The following is a 24341-nucleotide window of genomic DNA, read 5'->3' as shown; positions in this document are numbered from 1 at the left end:
TACTGCCATGTTCCAGACGTTAACTTTCACGTTCTATATTCTATTTGCAATGCACGTATCTTGGTCACCTTTAGCAGAGCTCCAAATCGTTCCCAATACCAAGGCATATTGATCTTTTCCCGCAACGTTTTGAACATTTCAATTGATATAATATAATATATAACTTCTCATGTCAGTCATAGTTTAAACTATTCTCATTTGTGCGTTTGTGCTTTGCGATTCATGTATTACATCTTGGTATGTCCGTTCTCATGAGGTTTAATGAAGTTTCCCAACCTTCCTCAGACAAACTGCCGCTGCTTCCGGCATATCTTCCTTTGCTAAGTTTCTGTCAGAGTCAGCTTCAACCTTCTTTTTCCAGGCGAACGAAGCCTTCTATCCAGGTGAGAATCGTTTCTCAGGTTGGAAGCTGAATGTTGAATACCAGGAGACCTCCAGTCTATGAACTGGGCCATGCACTGTATATTATCTCCCTTTATGCATTGTGCTGAATTGCATCAGGCCACACTTCGCATTGTCTGCAGAACAAACACAACGACTATTCCCAGGTCAGGTTATTGTCGGATGAGGCAAGGCTCGAGGATGCCTGCAGTGAAATGGCGGTCAGAAAGAGACGAGTTTGACCTATGTAAAATGAAAGCAGTGTTATGAATTTGGAAAGTCGACACTGTTGCAAGGGAGAATGGGATTGGCCATATTTCGTTTCAGAAACGGGTTGCGCAATGCGTCATCGGGTGAAGTGCATGGTAAGGGAAGTTTCGATGTATATGGCCCAAACACAGTGTAACTGGACTTGCTTCGGCACCTTAGTACACATGGATGAGTTGGTCTGAATGGTCTATTTCCGTGCTGTATACTTGGTGAGGTCATTGAGTTGTGGAAAGAGCAACAGCTGTGTTTAATTCAATGAGGGTCTGGATTTGTCCGGTTTACGTCACTTAATTACCAGAAAAACGAAGACCACAATGTTTCTACCTAGTTTCGAACCAGGGGCCTTTCGCGTGTTGGGCAAATGTGATAATCACGACACTACAGAAACGCTGTCCATCGCAGCAGCAAATCCGAGAAGCCCAATGCACAACACACAATGCCACATTCCCATGTTTGTCTGTCACCTACGGCTGAAATAGCTGGGGAAAAATGGGTTTTCTGCAGCAAAAAATGATTTAATACGTCGGACTATTTCCACTGACCCCAACACCGGATATAATCCCGCCACTAAAGAAGATGGCTCCCGCTGAATCGACTGGCTCAACTCCGCCTCACATTCCGCTCAGTTACCTCCATCGTTCTTTCGCAGAAGCTGCAAGTCTTCCGTCACGCCACCGGCGAACTCTTCCACTCCTGCACTGTCTGTATTCATCTGGTTTTCCGTCTCTCTGCACCTCACATATCACACAAGCATTCTCATTCCCCAAATGTCTAATCCACCATTCTCCCCTCTGGGTCATGACTGCATTCAACGTTGACATCAGAGGACTGCTGTACATTTATGAAACAACGGATATGGAGGTGAGACGGGAGAGTGAGGAAAGGATTACCAATGATCTTACTGACAGAGTGGGACCAGGTGAAGATCGCGAAGGTCGATAAGCCAGATAAAATAGAATATGGAGACACGCGATCTGAGGAAGGGAAGTATAGTTTCAATGTCAGAAGCGAGGATGGAACGAGGCAAAACATGCGGTAAATGGACGAAATAAGGAAACAAAATGGGAGAGAATCATGATTCAAAATCGTTTACTGTTAGGAGTGGGACTCGAACCCACGCCTCCAGTGGAGACTGCGATCTGAACGCAGAGCCTTATACCGCTCGGCCATCCTGACGACTATCGGTAACTACGTGTTTAATTTCATTATTTCTGCCAATGAAAATATTAAAGTGCATTCATGAGGATCACACAAAAACATTCTGGAGGAACTCTGCAGTCAGGCCGCACTATGGAGCCAAATAAACGGTCGACGTTTCATGCTGAAACCCTTCATCAGAACTGGAAAAAATAGAACATAAAACGAATTAAACGGTTGGGGACGGAGAGGAGCACGAGCTGGCGGGTGACTGGTGGATCCAGGTGAGAGGGGCATGGTAGATAGCCGGGCTAGGGGAGCGTCAAATGACGTGAGAAGCTCGGATGTGAGATCCGGAAGAGGCAAATGATTGACAAAGATGGAATATGTTGGGAGAGCACAGTGGACCATGGAATAAAAGGAAGGAAGTGGGGAAACAGAGGGAAGATGTTATGGCTGCTAGACAGGTTGTGAGGGCGCTGGAGTGGAAAGAGAAAGGGTAACGAGGCCAGCAGGATCAGGCACAATAAAGGGGTGGGCAGAGGGGAGTGGTTACCGGAGGGCAGATAACTCGATGTTGACGCCGACATGTTGGAGACAACGAGACGGTCTATGAGGTGTTGTTCCTCTGATCTGCATCTCGCCTCAACTTGGCAGAAGAGGAGGCCACATACAGACATGTCAGTGAGGGAATGGGAAGTGGAATTAAAATGGCTGGTTACTGGGATATCTTGACTGTAACGGCGGACGGGGCGAAGTTGCACCGTCCGGAATATTCATGATTCCGAGGCTGGAATCGTAGATAGCAATGTCTTCATTTGCAGCCTGGTCTGTGTTTTGGAGGCACGAGCTTTTTTCATGATCACAGGTTCATAGGGGGACTCGGCAACCAAGAGTTCACCAACGCTCTGCTCTCACACCTCTGACTGAACCCCGCCGTCTCCATCTCCATCCGTCCGTCGCCGTCTGTCATCCTCTCTTCAAATGTATCCAAGCTTCCGGAGTTGGAGCAACGGCACCTGGCGCCACCGAACGTGTCGATCAGGCCACGCCCCAGCGTGCGTTTCTGCAGGAAGGAAAACGTGTCTTTAAGATACTACCACGATTGTTAGGCAGGTTCACTGTGGTGTCTCCTCCGCTGCGATCTGACCTGTAGAATGTGCAGCACACTCCGCCTTCCCAGCAGCCGCTGCTCTCGACAGTTTGAGGAACTCCACCCCGATGTTTAAGAGACCGCTTGCAGAAATGCATCACAGACAAGACACATGAGATAAAACGTTAGGTGAAACGAAAAGTCGACATTTCGTTTTGTTGCCCAGAGGGCGGAGTGACCAAGAGAAAACCGGCGCGGGACACTGCTCGAAGCCGAAACGCTGAAAACGCATGTGTTCGAACCATTTGATATGTCTATGGTGGAGGGAGTGAGCGACAGAACAGGAGCAAAACCAGTATTGGTGAAACGACCGTGACAGAACTCGAACCTGCAATCTCCTGATAACATCGCACCAAACACCGAAATCAGACGCCTTATCCATTAGGCCACACGGTTCCACCTCGTTAAAAACGCCAAGAGAAAGCTGAGAAACCTGTTGAGGTCGATGTCGTGCCACAGAGTGAGAATGAGGAAGCCATTTCTCAAGCACAGAGAATTAACCTCTGTCAAGAGTTTTCAAATGTGGAACGTTTCCGCGATGGACCTGAAAGTACTTACACATTGAACAGCCTTTTTTCCCGCTTGAGATATTCGGAAGTTCACTTTCGCTGCCCCGCCCCTTCCTGCTGACAGATACAATACGGTCAAGCTGGTTCAGTGTAATGTATGGAGTGAGCTGTTTCACGGTCGAAATTAATTGTGACTGGGGCGGACTACTTGAGGCAAACACAGCGTTCCCTTCTCCGTGGGTCATCTGCAGCACCACACGGTTCGTCTCATTACCGTCAACAGCGCTGTGTCGCACAGGACGGAGCTGAGGAAGGAACGAGTGAACAGAAGGAGGAAGAATATTTAAAGCTGAGCAGCAGCAAGAACAGTCACGCATCAGGAATCTTTTCTTGCAGAAATAAGAGAAGTAACAAAGGATCAAAATTTGTAGCAGAATAAGTATTATTATTCAACTTTGTTACAAATCCCAAGAACATTGAGAAATGTAAATTGTAACGTTATTAAGGATCTGCACATATCCGTCTCTCGCTTCTCAAACAGAGGGGAAACAACAATTTGAATGCGGTTTATTTCTGCTGGACTTTGGACTATAGAGTCACCATAAAGTCACGGAGCATCACAGAACAGAAAAGGGTCCATTTCATCCATGCCGACCTGTACTTCTGCCTTGTCCTATCTACCTGCACTTGCACCATATCCATACAACCCTCTCCCATCCATGTCCCCATCAAATCTGCTCCTAAATGTAACAACTGAACCCACATCTAGCATTTCCGTTGGGTGCTCGTTCCACACTCGCACCACCCTCTGAGTTTCCGGATATCATTGAATATTTAATTATTTTAGAGGACGAACAAACGACTCTATTCGCAAATGAAACTGATCAAATCTTGCGACGCGTGGTTTGCACACGCACACACACGCAGACACTCACACACACACACACGCACGCACGCACACACACACGCACGCACGCACACACACAGGCACACACACAGGTGGAGTGATGAAATACAACAGACTGCACTGTAAACAAGTTTTTCACTGTCCCTCGGTACAAGTAACAAGAATAAACCAATACCAATACTAACTCGGTTTATGAAAATTATTCCCGAAACAGAGAGATGTTCGAATGACCAGAGATTAAATGGACTGTGTCTACACCTTCTGGAACTCGAGAGGTTTGAGATGATCTCATTATGTTCCGTGCCTTCGGCCAGACTTTGGTGATGATTTGTCGTAAATAGGTCTTATTCGTGAACTAGAATTAGTCTCTTCAGCTGCGCTTGTGCATTCAGGGTCTCTTGTTCGGACCAACAACAGTGGAGCGGTACAGCGTTTCTCAGTTGAATACAAGCAATCAACCGGATGTCTTACAAGGACAACATGAAGCACATCATCGCAGTTTAATAGTGAGTTTGAGAGTCTCTCAGGCACATCTGAAACAACCACCAAAACCACAAGTTCTCTAGGTGAGGCTCGAACTCACATCCTAGGCATTTCTCCACCGCGTACTGTCATATAAGTACGGCGCGCTAACCGATTGCGCCACTACAGCTCCACTGGGTAGACCTGTTGATTTCAGCAGCAGGGAAGGAGGATGCGAAAGAAGCCGTTTCTGATGAAATGTTCGGAGCGCAAATTTTACCTCCAGGCAGGAAGAAGATGCACGTTTGTTTGGCAAGCGTTTGAGGACAAGATTAAAGGAGCAGCAATTACTGGAGCAAGAACCTCCTGGCCGAGAGCGTTAAAATAGTGACAGAGGATTTTTTTCCTATCATCGTGTTTAGGACTGAGGCACACGGCCTGTGCGAGCAGTGGTGACAGAGTCACCTTTAGCGCTGAAAGCGGAGCAGGAAAAGAATCTGGCAGCAAAGCATCTGCAGCGCAGTGGGGAGATGTTGGTGGAGTGGGACCGCCCGTACTCGTTTTACACGTGAATGGTCCGGACAACACGGGAAAACCAGCATCGATCCCAGCTGCAGCCATTCTGTGATTCAATGGAAGGGAAGAGTTCAGTGTCAAGAAGTAGATATCATCAAAAAGTAAAATCCAACTTAAGTCGTCTGATTGGTTCTCCTGCAGAAGATGGATTAACACTATCACTACGGGATATTCCCTGAAGGAAATCGGATCGACCACCTTTCATCAAAGCTGTATATCAGTCCCGGGTCAGGGAGAGAAAATGCAGCAGCGGCCAATCAAAAATGCAAGTCCATACGCCCAAAATTATCCGGATGTGGAAGGAAGGAATATTTGAATGTAACCTTGAGCGAGAGCTGCCCTCGGGCCTGGAGGCAAGATTAAATCAGGCCCTTCCAAGGAATGTTAAAGACTATTAAACTCGTTTGAGGGGAGCCCGGGAATCGGTTAGGTCACTGAATCCAACATCCTGCAGCTGGAAGTTTACAACCGTGTCACGTGTTGACTTCCCACCGACCGTTGGACTGATTGTCCTTCTTTCTCAGAGAGACAAGGGTTCTGACAGGAAGCAGGGCAGGAATGAGGAAATGCAGAATAACCTTACGGGATAAAAGAAAAAGCAACTACGTGCAAATACCTGGGAAAGATTCCTTAAAGAGAGTGTGAACTTTGTGCCGAAATTCACCGTTGAATGAACCGCCTCCTGACTGCCTACTTAGTGGAAGCTTTCTGACCATATGAACCTTCCTTTGAGTCATCAGCCTGCAGTTTATCAGTCACAATCCACTTTTTTGTTCTCATCGAGTTCTACCTGAACGGGACTTTTACTTTAACCATCGATTAACCTCGCCATTAACTGAAATTAGGTTCAGAAAATGGCTTCGTACCTCACAAACAACAAACGACTATGAAGCCTTTATTCTGAAGGCGGAGCTCCTGCCTCACGCTCCGTTTTGTTTTTACAGCGTTATGTCACTCGTGTTGAATTTCCGATTGTTCGCTACCAAATGTCCACGAATTGAATATCCAGTGCCGAGCCTGATCTCGCACCGTCATTTCAGAGAACTGTGAAATGAACGCGGAAGGAGTAAGGGAATGAACAAACTGGAACAACTGCAATGTCCATGTTCGAAACATCATATCGGAAGATGTGGTGTTGTCCATCCGACATGGGAATGAAAGAAAGAACCAGTTGTTTATTGTCGCGTAGTTTAACTTCAAATGTAAGGAGATTATTTTTCAATTATACAGAACGACGCTCTTACCACATCAGCAGCATCGGTTTTAGCGTTGGTCTTCTTATTTCGAGTTTCTCAGATGCCGAATCAGCATCAGAATCAGGTTTAATATCACTGTCATATGTCGTGAAATTTGCTGTCTTGTGACAGCAGTACAGTGCAAGACATAACCATATACAATTAATGTAAGTTGCAAAACGAAGGAATCGTGCAAAAGAAGAATGAAGACGTTGTCTTCATGGGACCTTCAGAAATCTGATGACAGAGGGCAATAAGCTGTCTCTGAAATATTGAGTGTGGGGCTACAGGCTCTTGGACATCTTCCACGATGGCAGTAACGAGAGAAGGGCATGTCCCGGGTGGCGAGGGTTATGAATGCCTCCCTGAGGCACCGCCTTTGGAAGAAGTCCTCTATGGCGGGGAGGGTTGGCCCTTGATGGATATGGCTGAGTACAAAACTCTCTTTAACCTCTTTATGTCTTGCGCATTGAAGCCTCAGTACCAGGCGATGATGCAGCCAGTCAGAATGTTCTCCACTGTATATCTGCAGAAATTTGCAAGAGTCTGTGGTGACTCCGAATAAAGTAGATTCGTTGGCGTGCCTTCTTCATGATTGCATCCAGGCTTTCGGCCCAAGATAGATCCTCTGAGAAGTTGACCCCAGCAACGTGAAACTGCTTATCCTTTCCGCCGCTGACTTCTCCCGACTGGAGGTCCCCAAGATAAACTGACGGATTGGATTTAAGGGGAAATACACGGATTTCAGCATCAGGGCAAGGATGAAATGCAGAAACCCCTTACTGGATAACTGAAAAAGCAACTACGTGCAAATTCCTGGGAGAGTTTCCTCAAACAGAGAGTGAACGTCATGCCGAAATTCATAGTTGAACGAAACGTCTTCTGACTGCCTGTGCAGTGGGAGATTATATTTGCTGACCATGTAACCCTTCCTTTAACTCATCTGCCTGCATATTTACAGTTGCAATCCACTTTTTGTTCACAGTGAGTTATATTTTGCATTGGACTTTTACTTTAACCATCGCTGATCATCGGCATCAGCTGAGAGGATTTTAGAACATTGTCTCGTACCTGTTGAAAAATAAAAGAACGTGATCCATCTATTCTGAAGACCGGACGTATGATTGACCCTCTGTTTAAATTTAGAGCGTTCAGTCACTCTTTCAGAGTTCAGAGTGTTCGCTACCAAATGTCCACTGATTGAATATCCAGGACCGAACCTGATCTCCCACCGTCATTTCAGAGAAATCTGCAATGGATGCGGACGGGATAAGCATGTAACACATAGGAACAACGACAACGTCAATGTTCAAAGTATCATATCAGAAAATGTTTTGCTGTCTGGTGGGTATGGAAACTAAATTTACAAACCGCTATATTTTACATTAGGACAATAGCAAATTCCCGGGAATGCTGAGGGAAACTGGAATCTTTCTGTGTCATTGACCAAGAAAAAAAAACAATGATACAGTTTCACAAATTTCTGGTAAAACGATGTACCGTTATTGTTTTTTGTTGCACTGTCATGTACCAGCAACAAAAGACACAGCGAGTCATGTCGAGTGTTGGAAACTATTTTATTAATATCTACTTATGACAATAAGAAAATAAGGGTAAAAATGTTAGAATGTCAGAGGAAGAAAAAATATTAGATCTGAAGCATTAACCCCAAAAACTAAACTCGAAGTGTGTGTGTGGCAAATTCCCAAACTCCAAATCCATGAGTAGTTCTCAAAGTTCAGTTCCGTTCAGTTCAGCAAGCCATAACGTGAAAAGTTAGCAAAGGTTCATGCAAAACCACCGGTGACTGAAGAGAAAATGTAGATACAATATCGCGAGTAATTACGAAATCCAAATGTTCCACGATGGAACCCATACGACACCTCAATCACTGATGATCTCCATTCCTTTGTTCCGAAGTATCTGCCATCCCGAAAAGCATTCGAGACAAGGTAGTCCACACGAAGACCTGTTTCCTTCTACCAGGTTGACGAAAAAGTGGACTCCACTGGATTATTCCAAACATCCATAAGTGGATTGTTGTGACAGACACAGTTACTGTTTTTCATCCATCGACACAGAGACCAGCAGGCATGGTGTCTCACTCCATCTCTCCCTCTCTTTCTTCTCTGCTGACTGACCGACCTAAAAACATCGTCACGTCCATATCACTTGTTGTTGTCGGAATCACCACACACACACACACACACACACACACACACACACACACACACACACACACACACACACACACACACACACACACACACACACACACACACACACACACACACACACAGAGCTGTGCGATGTCTTAAAGGGACATTCACCAAGAGTAACCTAATCCGTAACAGCACGGGTTGATTTCAAATGTACGGAGAAGATATATCAAGTGCAGGGAGCGAAGCTGGCACCACATCATCAGCGTCGTGTTCAATGACGTTCTCCTTATTTATTTTCGGAGCTGCATGAGTTGGATGTAATTAAGTGGATGCGACCAGACCGATAACGGGAATGAGATGGAACTTTATGCCGAAAGGTTGTCCAGACGGCCGGGTCTCTACTGCAGTTGAGAAAACAGAGGTGGCTTCAATGAAGCATGTAAGATCACGAGGGGTCCTCAGAAGGTGAACACAGAGAGCAAAGTTCATCTGATGGGAGGTTACATCAGTTGGCAGAACGCAAATGCAATGGGCTGTTCGCCTTTCCACTGAAAAACATATTGCACGTATCTACGGGTACACTCTGTTTATGCTCTTAAGAGTGGTTATCGCATTGTTTAACTCGTAATTTGCTTGCCCACCATCTCGCTGTACTTCTGGCAAAGCCGAGAATATGTTCGGATGCAGGCACATTATAATCAGTTTTCTTTTCTTGGCTTCATCTCGGCTGCGTATTTCTGTCTTGTGATTAGCTGACTGGAACAAATCCCTCTGATCATCCCAAGCATACATTTCCTAATATCATCAATATTTCTCAGTTGCTAAAACCAGCAGGGAGTTATGTATGTTATATTCTGGATTTGATTCCCTGACTCTCCTCCTGACTCTCTGATCGTAACTAGGAGCCGATGCTACGGTCAGTGGCACTGACGGTAGCATTGGCCCATTTTGTTGTATCTCTTTTATCCAGGCAGCATCCTGATGAACCTCTTGTGCACCCTCTCCCATGAGTCGGCGGGAGACTTGAGCCAGAGAGATTGGCGAAGTACAGAGAGAACTGGGGGCTGGCTGGTTAAGTTTGTGACTTAAAAATGACGAAACCACCTATGAATGTGATACATAAATCAGTACTTGCAAAGGAAAGTATCACTGGAGATCACATAAAGTGTCGAAAGCAGACAGAAAAGCGGTATGATATATGCGCTGCTCAGAGAAGAACTGTGGGCTTCTGGGTCAAAATCACGAGAGAAAGGTGGTGATGGAGGAGACTCAGAAGATAAAGAGGCCAGATACGTTTATGATGACGACAGGGAGCCGCCCCCCGATGATCTCAGCCAGGATAGAACAAAATGAGCCAAAGCTACCGTTAGTGCCACTAGTTATAGACAGGGTAGATTGTCATAATCTTTTTCAGAGGGTGGAGATGTCATATATTTGAGATCATAAGTTTAAAGTGATACGGGGAAGTGTAAAGGATATGTACGTGGCAAGGTTTTTTACACGGACCGTGGTCGGTGCGTGGAACACGCTGCGAGGTGAAGTAGCAGAAGCAGATACTTCAGAAACGTTTGAGAAGCATTTAGCTGGAAGCATGAACAGGCAGTGAATGGGGATACACAGACCATGTGCAGGCAGGTGTGCAGTTTAAATTGGTACCATGCCCAACAGAGGCGTCCTGGACAGAAAACCCTTTCCTGGATTTCCTCCGAATGTTCCATGTTCTGTAACACGCTGTTTCCCTCTCTTGTCCATGCGGCCATTAATTTTCTATACTTCTTTCAGGTCGCGTGTTATCCAGGGAGAAGGAAAAAACATTCATGTTTCTGCAACCATCCAGAATGCGATTGTAGTCCTATCAGGAAACATTCCGGTGAACCTCGTCTGCACCCCCTGCAATTCTCCAACGCCCTATTGAGCTGCAAAATCACTTTTCCACCTTTGTAATTAATGCGACAGAACAGTGCAAGCACGCTGTTCACCATCTTTATCGTCCTGCCCACTTGTGATGCCACTGTAGTTGAGTTATGGACACGTACCACAAGATCCCTTCTTACATCTGTTCTCCGAAGGATCCCGCGTTCACTGTATAGTTTCTCCTTGCGTTTGATCTTTCAAAACGCACAATCTCACACTTGATTAAACCAAATTTTCAACTCATCAGTTTCTTGCTGTATTATTTGATAATCATCCTCACTATCCACAATTCGATTATTTTTTTGTGTCTAAAACAGATCAGACCATCTACATTTTTATTCGAATCATAAGGCAACTCCCAGCACGGATAATCAGGGAACACAACTGGTCGAAGACTCCCATGAAGAAAACACTTCTCTATGGCAAGCCCCTATCATTTCTGACCATGTGAACTTGATATCTAACTTAACTTACCATGGATAATATTTGACGAATTTTTGGACAGGCATACTATGAGGGACCTTGTCAAATGCTTTACTAAATTTCATGTGTGCAATATCCACTGGCCTGGCTCCATCAATTATCTTCGTCACTTTCTCAAAACCAAAGTCAACTATGTGAACACGAGCACTCCCGCAGGCAGTCGTGCTGACTGTCCTAAATAAGTCTACGTTTTTCAAAATGCGAGTAAATCCGGTCAAAGAAAATTCTCCAAGTATTTCCCAATCACTGATGTCAGGTTCATTGGAATTCCTGAATTATTCCTGTTGCGTTTATTTAACAAAGTTACAACATTCACTATTCTCCAGTTGCGTGAGACCTCGCCCTTGGCGAAAGAGGACATAAGGATCTTTGTCTTGGCTCCATGAAACTCTGTCCTTGCTTCTGTCAATAGGTAGATATATAGTCCCTGCATGTCATCAAAATAACTCAGAACACTCTCAGACTGTCCTTGTCTCTGTCTCTGTCTCTCTGCTTCTGTCTGTCTGCCCGCCCGCCTGTCTCTTTCCCTCCCTCTTTCACACTCTGTCTATCTCTGCCCTTCATTCTCCTCTCTCTCACTCTCTCTCTTCACCTCTTACCCCGGAGAGAAAGAGATAATAGCAGAAGTATTCTTTATACTGCCCCATCAAATTCCCCCATCGTTATGCCTGCAGAATAAAGCCGCCTCATTTCAGTATCAAACATTTGCAGCTCTTGTCAGCCACCGAGAAAATTGCTATCACCGTCTTGGTTTCAACACTTGAAAACAAGGTACGAAGAAAGTCTTTGCGGGAGTAATTATGTGATGTTCCTTCAGGCCCTCACAGGTAGGCACACGGTGGAACTAAACTTTAAGTTACATCCATGCACTTTTGAGTTCAAGGGGACGGATACAACATCGACTCCTTGTCCTGCATTGCGCCCTACAACAAAAGCCAACAAAGATAAAACAGAAGAAATCTCACTTTGTACTGACGCCACAGATATGTCGCAAACTGTGACTCCATCTGCACAAATAGTACATGGATGTGCTCTGCTGTCAGTTCCCAATGTGTCAGGACACCTGCTCTAACCGACACCCTCAAATGCATGGGGACCTCTGGTACTTCTGACCCGTTCTTAATATTCAGGTCGATAAATAAATTCCAAACACAATTGTTTAGTTCTCGCTTAGAGTTCTAAGAGAACACGAATGCATGGATAGATAACTGAATGCAACCGATTTTAATCTTAGCAGACCAACAGTGTCAGGATATTCTGGGACGGGACAAATCAGTGCGTCTTTATGTCACCCGGAACCACATTCAGTGAGATTATTTGAGACAGCTGACAAAAAAACGTGACTTCATTCGGCCTGTCCACTGCTCATCTGCTGCTGAAATCCCTGTCCGTCCTTCTATTACTCCGGGTGTGACCAGTGCAATGAGTTCCTGACTGGGGCCTTGATTATTCTCTTTTAAAATGTCCAACCACAGTGTGACCCGTAACCAGACGCACACCCAGTCTCATGGGGTCAGACAACCACCACGTTCTGCAGCATAGCAACAGACACTTCGCCCCTGACCCCCGCCCGTAACATGCAGAGCATTCCGCCGAATTATTCTGGTACAATAATCTGTATTTGCTCCTTCGCCTTCTTCTGGAAGTTGTCTGCCTCTATCGTATCCTGAGACAGCACCTTACAGATGACAAGCAGCCTTTGGTGCAAAGATATACCAGGCAGATCCATTAAAGCATCCTAATTAATTATCCTATCCTTTTCGGAGACCTGAGTACAAAAGAAAAGGACTCTTACTATCAGCGCCTTCCTGTAATTTTGGGAAGCCCAGCAGGTCACCCCTCGGCCTATTCCGCTCCAGGAAAAACAAATCCAGAGGATCTAATCTCTCTTTATAACGAATTGCTGCATTCTGGGAGGCATTCGACAGAACATCCTATACACCGTCTCCAGAAGAAGCACAACACAATCACACAAACACACACACACACACACACACACACACACACACACACACACACACACACACACACACACACACACACACACACACACACACACACACACTGTCAACATGATTCCATTTTTGGTTTTAAGCAATTCAGGGATTCATAGATTTGGGGACCAAACATCTTTACAATGTTTCCAGTCATGTGATTTGTGGAATTACCTTTTCAAACTGGGTCGATGCATAAAACAGACAGAGAACGGTACTGCACAGAAACATGTCCTTCGTCCCACAATGTCTCCACCTCTCTGAATGGGTAATTCGCCACTGCCATAAATCATTGTCACCGGGTCCTCTTTCCAGTCCCCTGAGTCCCATTGATTCTACCGGTCATGCTCCTCACCCTTGCGTCTGTTCCTCAGACACACTGATCCCAGGGGGAAAAGTGACGCGATGTGAATCTGCAATCATTGCAGTAACTTTCATTGCCGGGTGCAGCGCGTTAGTCAGGCAGCAGGAATACAGTGTCCTCAATATGGGACCGGAATCAAATCTCAGCCCACTTCCGTTGAGAAACGGGACCCAGCAGAGCACTGGGTGTTAGAATAACTCACTGGTCCTTCTTCAGTTACCATGGGCAAGACATGGACCAGCCAGGACAGGATAATGACACGGACTGTTGGAATATTTGGACCAGACACCGCGTTTCTGAACTGTCCAAATCTGAGACGACATGATGTGGATTTTGCTGGGCTTAATTGTGGAGTCATAGGGAGACAGAGCACGAAAACAGTCCTCCAGACCCTCGACTGTGTCCCGGCTATCACTTGTTTACACCTATCCAAACCAAACTCTCTTTATTCTCTGCATATTCCCACCATCTCCCCGAAGATTCTACCGCTCATCCACACACTTGGGATCACCTACAGTGGTCATAAAATACCAACACACACGCCTTTGTGATGTGGGGTAAACCTCAACATCCGGAAAATTCCATCCTTTCCAGAATCAGCGGGATCAGGATGGACCTTTTACCCAGTCCAGAGGAGAAGAAGCTGACACACTTCCCCGCGCCTGATTGCACAAAGCACTGTAATTGGACGTACTTGTGCGTGCGAAATAGACGCTGCAAAGCAAGTCATACCACGGATGTACAATATAATACCCACACATAAAGGTTCATATATACACTCATTTGCAAATGCCAACCACTGAAAGACATCGTCTCACACAGACACAGTCACATAGATGTATGAGTTCACGCTCATCAGCAGACAACTACACTCGCTTTCATACGAACACACGACCATCCACAAACACGCTATCATGCACACGCAGACACATGTCTGAAGACAAACAACCAGACACACGTACATTCCACACACACATATAGACATCAACAGACGCACACACAACAGCGTGATTGAGCGCACTTCCTCTTGTTGTCGTTTACCTTTCTCCCTTCCTCTGTCGGGCCACAGTCGCGGTTCCTCATTTTGAGGGGTTATTTCCACGCACTGCAGTAATTACATACTCGAGACATTGTGGTAACCAGCGGGCTACGTGCTCCACATCTTCACCGGCAGTGTGTGAAGGAGTAGATAATCGTCGATCCATGTTTAACTCTATCGGGGATCGCTCCGACACAGGGGATAATATACAGAACGCCTGTAAGTGAGGGGATTCGGTTGTGTGGCTGTAATTGTGAAACTGCATCTGTCCCGCTTAATGGATATGACAGAGAACACAGGAGTTAATTGGTAAGTAGGGATTCTGTAGGGCTCCAATACCTAAGGGGTGGTGAAATGTGTATGTGTCTCTGTGAATGGAATAGTGGGCTGTGTCCGCACACCTATATTTCTGTGGGATCTGAAAGCTGCAACTGCCAGCCACAGAATTAAGCAGTGTACGGTCAACCTGATAGGTAATTTCAGGTTGTCAAGTGTAATGGGGGAATGGGTGGGCTGAGTGTAAGTTGTGTTAACTAGGGGAAGTCAGAGGCTGCATGTTCCATCAGTGACAGTATCTCCGACATTTATGCTCCGACATGACATCTACGTTTAAGAACAAATTTGTGTCTCTGGATTTTCCATTTTTCCCTTTACACTATCCTGTTTTTTATCAATGGACTTATGGACTTACTGTCATGACAGAGACAGACAGACAGACAGACAGACAGACACACACACACACACACACACACACACAGACATACATACATGCATACACACACGGAAAGAGACACACACTTTCAGAAGGCATTACATGAGAGGTGTTCCAGGGTGACGTAACACCGACAGGTTATCAGTTTGATACTATTCCCAATTCTTCCTGGACAAGGAGAAGTATAAAAACTGACTCTTCAAACAGAGGGTGCGCATTGTCAAACACGAATGTCAACAGGAAGTGAATGCCATGTAATAACTGGAAGTCCTTGTATAGCAGATAAGCGGGATAATTTTAGGTGATCGTCTGTGTCGGAAATGCACGAAAATCATGCTCCTGAAACTGTGGCAAGCTGCGAGTTGTCAGCAAATCTGCGACAGAAAAATCAGAAAGCTGAGGACAAAGCGCTAAGGCAGACAACATTTTTACCGCGGTTCGTTCCTGGATTTGCCTTGACATTACCCTGTAATAACTTAACATTGACCACTATTCGAACATACTTTTTTCGTACATCTCGCACCTTAAATCATCAGCCTTCTGATCCAACCACCTCGTCAGCAGTATCTGCAGATTTGATCCGTGGATCCGACTGCTCGTGACTGTTTTAATAAACGTTCGGAAGTTGCTCCAGGTAATTACCCTCTTGAACCAAATTTAATACAACTTCATACAAACATCAGAATGCAACAACGCCGGACACGCTAATATCCCGAAACCATGAGGTAGCTCCCGCTGCAGCTGACGTATGTCCCATACCAGTCACTTCCTATCACTGCTTGAGTTCTGCTAACAGCAAAACTGATTCGCTGAAACAGTCAAACACCCGCTCTGCTGCGACTCGAACACACAACCTTTGAATTTCTTTTAAGTTCAGCAATGAAGTTCAGCACGTTATCCGTTGAGCCAGAGAAACGTGTCAGCAATTGCTGCTGCTGCATGGCTAACCTAGATTTCCACATTTCAATCTCACCTTTCTTCTTCAGTCTTATCATCCTCCCTAAAAAGAGGATATCAGTCCTTCTTTCCGCCATCCATTGTATTGTGAGGTTGGTCAGAAACATCTTCTGAGCCATTGGACTGTTGTCGTTTCGAAGTTCACATTTTGTTTGAGGAAACTCTCCCAGCTATTTGCACGTAGTTGCTTTTTCAGTCATCCTGCAACAGGTTTCTGCATTTTCTCATTCCCACTATTCTTCCTGTCAGAACTCTTGTCGTCTGAGATAAAAGGATAATCAGTCCACCGGTCGGCGCGAAGTGAAGACGTGACACGAATGTAAACGTGCAGCTGCAGAATGTTGCATTTGGACATCTGACCCAATGCTGGGCTCCGCTTAAACGGGTTTAATGCTCTTCAATATTTTCTGGCAGGGCCTGATTTAGTCTCCCCTCAATGTCCGAGGGCAGCTCTCGCTCAGCGTTACATTCAGATATTACTTCCACATTTGTGTAATTTGGGGCGTCTTGACTTACACTGTTGATTGGGCGCTGCTGTGTATTCTCTCCTTGACCTGACATGGATATTCGGCTGTGGTGAAAGGTGATCGATTGGATTTCTCTCAATCTCTCAGGAAAATATCGCTGCAGATATTTTCCAGCCAGATCCTTGTCCTGCTCCGCATTCAGCGCCGAATGCACGGACCATGCATTTCAGTCCGAAACACCAAGCTGGACGAACAAACATCTTCTGACACCTTAGGTAAAGTTCTCGTTCAGAAAGTGAATGCTCCAATAATTGCTGCACCGTGAAACCCGTCCTCCAAAGTTTACTAAAAAAAAACGTTCACTTTAATCTTTGCTTTAACCAAAATCTGCTTTTATGATACTGAATTCCGTGTTTTTACCCCGAAATGCGTCGGTTTACCCTGTGGAGCTCCAGTGGCGCAATCGGTTAGCGCGCGGTACTTATACGGCAATACGGTGCAGAGGTGCCGAGGCTGTGAGTTCGAGCCTCACCTAGAGCACTTGTGGTTTTTCTGGTTGATTCTGGTGCGACTGTGTGGCTCTCGCACTTACCATCAAACTGAGATGTTCTAATTCCTATTGTCCTTGTTAGACATGCTTTTAACTTCTTGTAATCAACTGAGAAAAGCTGCACCGCTCCACTTTTGTTGTTCTGAGCAAGAGACCGTGAGTTCACAAGCGAACTGAAGATACCCTTCCTTCGTCACGTGCAAGACCTGTTTCCGACAAAGTATCACCAAAGGCTGGCAGAAGGAACGGAGGTAATGAGATCATCTCAAATCTCTCGAACTCCGGTAGGCGCAGCCACAGTCCGTTTCATCTCTGGCCATTCGACCATCTCGCTGTTTCGGGAATCATGTTGACGAACCGGGATAACAATTGGGTTTTTGAACTTTTTACTCACAACTGCCCCTTTTTCTGAAGGTCCTAAACCTGTCCGCAACATTGGAATTCACCTAGTTCCGGTTTATGGCTTTTTTGTTGTTCACTGCCATCACAGCAACGAATTGCCCTGTTTTGTTCTTTCGTTAAACCGGCTTCGCGTCACTTCTTGTTGCTTTAACATGTTGTTTCTTCTCCCGGTTGATTGTTTGTTTATGAAATTAAGTCAGCACTTTTCTTTCCCTCCATCGCAATCCAATTCACGAAAATATTAGGCTGAAAACCGACGTTTCCTAAAACCTTGCTTCAGAAATAACTGACGCAATCTACTTCCTCGTCACCATCGGTTCACCGGACCTGTTGCTTCCAATCATTCCATTGCCAGATCCGGCCATTAAACATTATTTCCTTCGTGGCAAACCAACTGCGAAGCACAGTGACAGATTGCACCAGCAATGCGCTTAAGGCACAACCGAACTTATAAAGAAATGAAACCCAGACTTTACAGTCCTGAATGACACAAACAACCTGATATGCCATACCCACCTTCTTAATTTTTTTCATGAGTCAGCTTTCTCACTCTCGCTCTCACAAACACACACACACACACACACACACACACACACACACACACACACACACACACAAACACACACATACGTACACAGAGAGAGAGAGAGAGAGAGAGAGAGATGTCACTTCTTCAACCGTCCATCACCGTTCTCTATTTGTTTCGTGAACGGAACTTCCATGCATTATGTGGAAAGTGTAGACTCGAGGGCAATGAATTGGACCTGGTCAGTGGTATTGTGGCCGAGTGGTCTAGGGCGCTGGAGTTAGGTTCCAGTCAATGTAGAGACGTGCGTTCGAGTCCCACTACTGCCAAGTTACGAACTTTCACCCGTGCGTTTTGAGATTCTGCTAGCTCACAGATGACTTTCTGCAATCTGACCTCGTAACTGAAATGCCCATCCCTCGGGCTGTTCCAGTAAACCTGTATTGCTTCCAGTGCAGCACAGAAACACAGTGGCAAAAGTTTTGCCGCTGAATTGGATGCATGCTGTCAAGTGGAGCCCCATCAATGTGCGAGACGCCATTATTCCTATCTTGCTTTTGCTCTCAGTACAGCTTTTCCACATTCCCAACACAGTAAATGAAGCTCGCTTCCTTGAAGCCACTAGATATTTTTCCTTCATAAATTCGGCTAATGAGACCTGTCTGACGAGGGAAATCTCTCGGCCCACCATCACTCAACCCTCTTTCAAATTTGGCAGAGGAATTGTTTTAAAATCTCCCCACTTTGCTGCATCGAGCTCTGTTTAATCAGAGATATTTCCCCTTTAATTTCACCCCTTCGTACCTTTTCATGTTTTTTTTTCTTTTCTAGACGTCTTCTCTTCAAACGTTTCAGCTTTAAAGTGAAATGTGAAGAGAGAAATATCTGCCAATGTTCAGCAGGCCAGTGGTGGCTTTCATCGGCTTTCTGAATGAGAAATAAACAATAATAAAGCGGTGCACTGATCCAGTCAGCGTAAATTGAAAACAAAATGGTCATCATTCCATCGCAATGCTGCTTGGGGAATTTATGTTGTACGTCACATTTCAGAACTTATATCTTAGTTTCCACATTGAAAGTTGGAAACCTGCAGTGGGGACGATTCCGTTCCTGTGCAGAACTCTAACTCCCTTCTCCCGTGTCCCATATCATCAGTTTGTTGACTTGCTTCACCATGTCCCCTTTAAAGAGAGAACCTCTCCCTCCATTCCGCTGACAAGCTGAGCTTTGTAAGAAGTTTCCGTTTAGAATCTGTGAGTATTTCAAGGCGGTTTTTGATCTGACAGACACGGTGCTGGTGCAACATGAACAAATTTCTGTTCTCCAATCAGACGCCGGCTTGCGTTACAAATGTGTCACTATAATTTGTATAATATGTTCCTTTTGCTCCAGGCAGTTTAGTTGTAAACAAAAAAATGCCCCTGGTTTGCAGGTGAGTGCCTGAGTCTGGAAGACATTGACTAGAATGTGGAAAGTAAAATGGGATCAATGAAAGGTCTGTGTGATTGTTCATCTGATGGTCAGTGCGGACTCGATGCACCGGAAGGTCTATTTCCATGTCCACTGACTCGAAAACTACCAAAAACGCCCCAACAACGCACACGTCAACAATGCACTAATGGACCAACTGTCTCCTGTTCTGAAGCAGTTGAAATCCTGTGCAGTTAACACAGGATTGCAGTTCTCATTCCAGATGTGTTTACTTGACTTTCTTTTTGTTGTCTTCGGGATGGTTTTGCAATTTTATTTTGGAAGAGAACAGCCTGCCAGGCCGTCTCGGCACAGCTAGGGTAACTATATGGTGAGACTGAAATGACTCTCTTCCAACTCCAGCTAAATGGCCATGCAATTGGGTGTCTTCTTTGTTATTCGAATACATTGAATCTTCTATCACTTTATTGATACAAGCATTCTGCAAGTCATGGATATCTGGTCAAATTTCAATTGTGTTCCCATGTTAATTGTGTCAGGCGTCCAGGGTTACATCATCTAAGGTAGGCAAGACCGACTTGTACGTACAAAGGCAGAATAAAATCTCCAACTGTTGTTGGAAATTATGTTCGTACCCAAATGACTGGAATCAGCTTTACAATGAACAGTCAACAACGGTAACTTGAGAGTATGCATATGCGAATCTCCTACTTCAAAGCAGGTATCAACATTACTTGGTTCAGACTGACTTGAGAAGCGTGGTTGACATATTAAATCCAAAAAAAAATCCTATTCCGTTCGGTTCAAGTCTTCATACCACAGATACAGAATCTACAATTGCACAGCCATGGACGGATAAACCTTTAATTTTGCTTTCGATTTGAATTCAGTTAATATTATGTATGGATGGACATGGGGAGCATGACATTATCTTTTCGATCTTGCTGGTCAACATTATAATTTAATTTCATCACGGGGAGCTTTGTTTCTTCAAGATCTTTATTCCAGGAATGCTGACACTGTACTCATTGGTCCCGTTATTTTGTCTACTCGTTCGGTTTGCTCACAACCAACCTGGTGACGATTTTGGGCCTGTGTCAGGGAAAGTGCGGTCTCTCCAGATGTGTCACCCACTACCTGGTGGGCACGGCAGCGGTGGATCTACTGCTCGATTTCTTTGATCTAATATTGATGCATATTCAGATTGCTCATTCCATGCCTTTTGTGTGGTACATCCCCGCGTGTAATATCCACACCGTGCTGTTTCACGCCGTCACTGACTGTTCGTTCTGAACAACCTCGTGTGTACCATTTGTTGCCAAAAGCTGAAATCAACGCTTTTCGACCGAGAAAAAAGCGGTTATGGTTCTGGAACGGTAACTGAGCTGAGCTGTATGAAGAAAGTTTACTGGTGTTTTATGTGCACACCTTGCTACAAGTTTATGAATACTCCTCTGTTTTGTTACATGTAAGTCGGTTTCAATGACGCCAATGTTCTTTCAAACTCCAGCTCAGCCCCCACGAAAACCAATTTCTTTCTTCTTCACCCGATCCCCTCTGTGAATCACACACTCACTTAACCCACTGGGCGTCGCATTCCTTTCCCCACTAGTCCCACCTGCCCAGTATCTCTCCTGTATCTGATTCCCCTGATGACTTTCCTTAATTATTAGATTCCAGAATTTATAGCAATTTGTCTAGTCAACTTATCACCTTCCAGCCATTGACTCTACCTGCACTCACCTCTCCCCCTACCTGGCTCCATCTACCCATCATCCCACTCATCCCCTAGTTCCAACCATCACCTACCTGCTCTTGCCTTGCACCTCACGCTCAGCGTCATGTACCGGCTACTTCACACAGCTGCATTTTCGGTCCTGATGCAGGGTCTCGGCCCGAAACCTCAATAGTCCTTCCGCCCCCACAGATTTTGCTTGATTCGCTGAATTCCTCCAGTTATTTAGTTTGGCACCAAAATAGATTTAAACTGGGTGTCTGTTGAGACATTTGAGGCGTTGAAAGCAAGGGGCTGTAAGAAAAAACTACCATAAATACCCAAACAGGACATCACCTCGCTCACGCCATGAGAAAAATGAACAGTGCCTTCCCTTGCAAAATTGTTTGCAAAATGTTATCGAGCAATCTGTTGCTGCAGTAGGATGGTAACCGTGGGACTGGTTTTGTCGCTTCTTCAGTGAACGAACGAAAGGGGCCAGTAAATAGTCTGCGTTTGACGGAATGCGATGTTTTCATCAGTAACGTTATCTTTATGACAAAAGGGTGTGACTGTGGTCTCTGTAGCTAAATGCTCAGCGTGTTGGACTTCTAATCATGTGTGACCAAGTAATTCAAAGGCTGTGGGTTCGAGTCCCACCAGAGTCGGTATTTTGCCCGAATTGGTTACAACGATAAACAAGATCCGAATTCTAGTGGGTGATGACGTCATCTGATGGCGATAATCCGGAAATCCAATCCAGGTCTTGGTTTGAAATAATCGAATCGTTCACCTGATGATGGATAGGATGTGATTATTTTCTCTCAGATTGTCCGTTTCGGTGGAACTGTTCGGGTAAAATGCTGCTGGCACTGAGCCTTTGATGATACGTTCACGGGGTTGGCTGGATTTCCTCACAATATGCAAGGACCCCAGTTTATCTGGCACCTAATCCCCGCGTAAAACCCGTTTCGAAACGATCATATTTGTTGCTTATTTAAATTTGCAACCCGAATTCAGAGGCACAGTTTTCGGTGTGGTGCATCTTTTGCTGTTCCCAGAGAAGTCAACGGCGGGTAAACGTTATAAGATCAGAAAGACTTCACAGCAACTTCGGCCAATATTGGACGTTTGTGCACATATCTGTTCGCACACTTCAGAACAGCTATGAATATCTCAGAGAGTGTCCAGAAGAGATTTATCCAGAATCTCTGCCGAGGTGAGTACTTTCATTTGCAATATGAAGCCGCGGAAACTGGGCTTGCTTCATTCAGATGAACAACATTGAGAGGTTGCTGTATGGACATCTTGGTCCACATGCCCAATTGTCGCTGAACGTAACAACATCGGTAGATAGGATGGTGCGGTCACTCTTTCCATCCACTGAAACATATAAATGTAACCCTACAATCCCATGTTGACACTGAGAATATTCGTGAAAATTAGTCCGTGCACTGGCGTCTGGAGAAACCCGTGGTTTGCCACCCTGCCGTCTGATGTGACCACCGTTTACCACTGCTCTCTCCGGTCTGCTTTGAGGAGATATTGGATGGGTTGTGAAACAAGAAGCCGCATCAAGCCTCAAACACTGTATCTGGGACAAAGAGTTTCAAAGCACACACGGAGGGCGCAACACTTTCAAGATTAACATGCTCAACCAATCACACACAGATGGACAGACATGATTGGAAACCATTGATAGTCACGAACAAATTCAGAGGCTGGCACTCTCAATGTCTGTGGTGAAACACTTAAAGGGAGAGTCACATTCAGGAATATTCCTGCAGCTGCACAGACAGACACAGTCAGAGACAGGCAAACTCTACACAGACTGAAAAACCGCAAGATAGAGGTAGGAATACCCTCTGACAGGGTAAGGAACCATCAAACACAGAGACTGTTCAATTCACAAATGGAGACAGGCACACAAGCGCATACTGGCAGGTATTTGCATTCAGAGAGGTAACCACAGGCTTACGTCAGTTCGTAGACAGACAGAGCAGAAAACACAGAGAGGCAGATGGAATGGGAGCGTGAGATGGGGAGAGGCAGAAAAACAAAGTGACGCAGTTCACACAAACAGAATCAAAGCCACCGGTGCACTTGTACACAATCACAGACACAGGCACACACGCACACCTTCACAGACACACGTCCACACACAAACACGATCACAGACACAGGTCCATACACATACACAATCATGTACACAGGTCCACACATACTCAACCACAGACACAGGTCCATACATACATAATCACAGACACAGGTCTACACATACACAATCACAGACACTGGTGCACATATACACAGTAACAGACTCAGATCCACACATACACAATCACAGACACAGGAGCACAGGTGCACAATCAGACACAGGTACACACCTACTCAACCAAAGATACGGGTGCACACGTACACAATCACAGACACAGCTTCACGCTCACACAATCAGACACAGCCTCACAATCACACACACAGCTTCACACATACACAATCATAGACACGGGTACACACATACACAATCGCAGAGGCAGGGACACAGAAGAAGAGGCAGGCACACACTCAGACGAAGAAACATTCTCACTTACAGGCTGGCAAACATATGGAAACAGAGCAGTCACAAAATGAGTCAAACACACAAACAGACAGTGGAAAACACACACACATTCCTATAGGCAGGCAAACACACATAGAAAGAAAGGCAGGAAGACCCACACAGGCAGGATACAGAAAGTCAGGCAGAGACCTGAACAGGCACACAGACATATGCAGGAATATTCGTCGACAAAGGCAGGTATAACTGGCGATAGAAGCAGGGACGTGAATGTACAGAGGCAGGTTGTCACTTCAATGAATACTTCTCAGCTGTGTTACCCGTGGTAAAGGACGTTGCAGTTGGACAATCCAAGGAAGGGAAAAGAGGATTTGTTTGTAAAAATTGCTCTCACAAAGGAGGAGGCGTTAGATGTTCCAGAGGGATTAAAGGTGGATAG

General features: G+C 45.4%; 2 non-coding genes across 2 annotated transcripts; one reads left to right on the top strand and one right to left on the bottom strand.

Annotated features, from left to right (window-relative positions):
• Positions 1–1744: 1744 nt before the first annotated feature.
• trnal-cag (transfer RNA leucine (anticodon CAG)) lies at positions 1745–1827 on the bottom strand. The gene has a single exon. It is a non-coding gene; the product is annotated as a tRNA-Leu (tRNA).
• A 15343-nt stretch (positions 1828–17170) lies between these two features.
• Positions 17171–17262, top strand: trnai-uau (transfer RNA isoleucine (anticodon UAU)). The gene is given in 2 exon segments: positions 17171–17208; positions 17227–17262. It is a non-coding gene; the product is annotated as a tRNA-Ile (tRNA).
• The last annotated feature ends 7079 nt before the right edge of the window (positions 17263–24341 follow it).

The sequence above is a fragment of the Pristis pectinata genome, chromosome 14 (assembly GCF_009764475.1).
Source record: "Pristis pectinata isolate sPriPec2 chromosome 14, sPriPec2.1.pri, whole genome shotgun sequence".
NCBI lineage: Eukaryota > Metazoa > Chordata > Chondrichthyes > Rhinopristiformes > Pristidae > Pristis > Pristis pectinata.
Note: the sequence above shows the minus strand (reverse complement) of the source record. Positions and strands in the feature narration are given on the sequence as shown.